This window comes from Myotis brandtii, unplaced genomic scaffold (assembly GCF_000412655.1).
Source record: "Myotis brandtii unplaced genomic scaffold, ASM41265v1 scaffold579, whole genome shotgun sequence".
NCBI lineage: Eukaryota > Metazoa > Chordata > Mammalia > Chiroptera > Vespertilionidae > Myotis > Myotis brandtii.
This window is the reverse complement of record NW_005370171.1, coordinates 862199-864823: the sequence shown is the minus strand read 5'-3', so window position 1 is coordinate 864823 and position 2625 is coordinate 862199. Positions and strand designations below refer to the sequence as shown.

General features: G+C 63.2%; 1 protein-coding gene across 1 annotated transcript in view; it reads right to left on the bottom strand.

Moving 5' to 3' along the window:
- FOXK1 (forkhead box K1) overlaps positions 1-2625 on the bottom strand; it is a gene marked incomplete at its 3' end in the record, with an annotated part of 66491 nt that overhangs the window by 20618 nt on the left and 43248 nt on the right. The gene's annotated exons all lie outside the window — the stretch shown is intronic.

Genomic DNA, 2625 nt, shown 5'->3' with positions numbered 1-2625 from the left:
GCACACCCTCAGCACCTGGCGGCCACCGGGAAGCACTGGGTGTCCCCTCCCCGCCCACCAGGGCCGTGTCAGGGGAGAGCTAATGAGACCCAAGATTTAAATCAGACCCAAGGTCTTCAACCATCGCACCCGCATGTCCTGGGAACAACATCAAATTATCCGTTCTGCAGGATGAGGAAGATCTCAAACAAAATGAGAGCAGGGCCAGACACCACGCAGAACGCGGTGTCAGAACCCCGGCCGGGCTTTGCAGCGCCCGCCACACACCCGACGAGCAAGGAGAGATCCAGCGCGGGCAGGGTGGAGGCTCCCCGTGGCCGGCCCTGAGGCCTGTCGCTCAGCAGCCCCCGGAGCCGGAGTGAGTGGGGTGAGAACTGCTCAGGAAGGACCCGCTGCCATGTCCCAGGTCTGGCAACAAAGGCAACCCTACAGGAAGGTGAGGAAGGCCCAGAGGATGAGCCCCCCGCCCCCCCAAACTGAAGACAAAGAAGGCGAGAACAGCCCAGTTCAGGGGCTGGGAGCAGAGCTGGGGGAGTCCTCAGGGCCCCGGGGCAGGGCCCCCAGGAAAGCCAGCAAAGGGGTTCATGGGCGTTTCACCAGGAGGCCGCGAGGACGCTACAGGGGGAGTCACGTCAAGCCACACGTGGAACTTGGAAAGAACTCAAACTCCACCGTAAAGAGCACTCAGGTTACAGCAAAGGACACGCAGAGGCTGGTCACCGAGGAGGGCCCAGGCGCACGCGCACACGCACACGCGAGGACACCCATGTCGCCCATCACCAGGGACGCCACCGAGGCTCCGCGTCAGGACGGCCAGGTGCCGGGAGGGCTGGGGAGGGACCCTCGTGCGCTGGGGCGGGAATGGAAAACGGCAGTTTCTTAAATGGAACACAGGCCCCGATACGGCTTAGCAACTGTCCTCCAGGCCCGTGTCCCAGAGAAAGGACACCACGTGTCCACGCGGGACCCGGACACGACTGTGGCAGCAGCTTTATGTGTAACAGCTCCAAAGTGGAGCCAAGCACACGTCCCTCCGTGGGAGCTGAGCCGGTGGGAGCCCCACCCGCGGAGCAGCGATGCTACGACAGCTGGATGAAGGCGGGATGCGGAGTTCGAAAGAGCCAAACTTGAGAGAAATGTCCGGTCTGTACGTAGCGCTCTCAGGACGACAATCTGAGCTGCGGGGCGGGCTGGTGTGACGCCGGGTGATGGGGCAGGGGTGCGGCGGATGGCGGGGACGGTGATGCAGATCTGCACGTGTGGTCACCGACAGCCACACACACGCTGCTTCCTGGTTTGGACGTTGCCCCCCAGTCACTGAGATGCCCCAGTGAGGGAGCGGGTGAAGGGTCCGGGGCCTCTCCGGGAGCCTGCAGGCCGGCCAGGGGAGCCGCAGCAGGGACAGCCTCGCATGCCTCCTATGCCCGGACTGCGGTGGGAGGACACGGAAGCTCACGGCCGGGCCCCCACGTCGACCGGGTCTGCAGACATTTGTCAGGGCCAGGAGGCGAGGCGAAGGCGCGGGCAGTCCCTGCGCCCACACAGAAGACAGGCTGTCCAGCTCGACCACGAGGTTCCTGAGCTCACGGCTCAGACACCCCAAGGCGAGGCCACGGTCCCCATGCCCGGAGGAATCCCAGCCCTGCCCCCAGGAGCGGCCCACTTGCTGAGCTAAAAATACCCTGGCACAGGGGCGCCTCAGAAGGAAGCGCTCCCTTTTATAGACGAAGACGCAGATTCCCGGAGAGGAAGAGGCTGCCGGCCCGGCAGGCGGTGGGTCAGATGTGGGCCAGGACCCCGGCGCTCGGAGACAGGTGCCCCCATCACAGCGCTCACCCGCCCTTCGCCCGGACAGGCGCTTCACTGCAAACACCCACACAACCAACAACCAGCATTAGCTTTTATTTTTAAAAATCAAGCCATGCCCTAGCTGGTTGGCTCAGTGGCTAGAGCGTCGGCCTGCGACTGAAGGGTCCCAGGTTCACTTCCGGTCAAGGGCACATGCCCAGGGTTGCAGGCTTGATCCCCAGTAGGGGGCGTGCAGGAGGCAGCTGGTCAATGATTCCCTCTCATCATTGATGTTTCCATCTCCCTCTCCCTTCCTCTCTGATATCAATAAAAATATATTTAAAAATAAATAAATAAAATAAAAAACCAAGCCATGAGCTCGGAATGGCTCATAAATTCACAGGCGAACCCCAGGTGAGTGATGTGCCTGGTCTGGAAGCAGCCCCGAGCCTGCCAGCGGCAGGCGGACCCTCGAGGACCAGCCCCTCGCAGGGAGAGTGCTCACTGCGCCTCCGGACCTGGGACCTGGGACCTGGGACAGGGAGGAACACATGGGCCCCCCTCATCCCCGCCCTGGGGTCCAGGCCAACTGGGCTGAGCTGTGCTCAGCTCCGAGTCTCACTTGGTGGACGCCACTGCCGTCTGTCCCTCTGGGAATGAGGACCATGGATCCCACAAACTCTGCCGAGAGGCACACGGGCCCTTTGTCCCTGATCCCAGGCGACAGGCCGGGGGGGCACCCCGAGCCTCTCTCTGCGTGCGCTGCTCCCACTCTATCATCCGAGAAGCCGCCGGGGGGCCGCTACGGAGGAAGCTGCGGGGCCTGCAGAGCCGGTG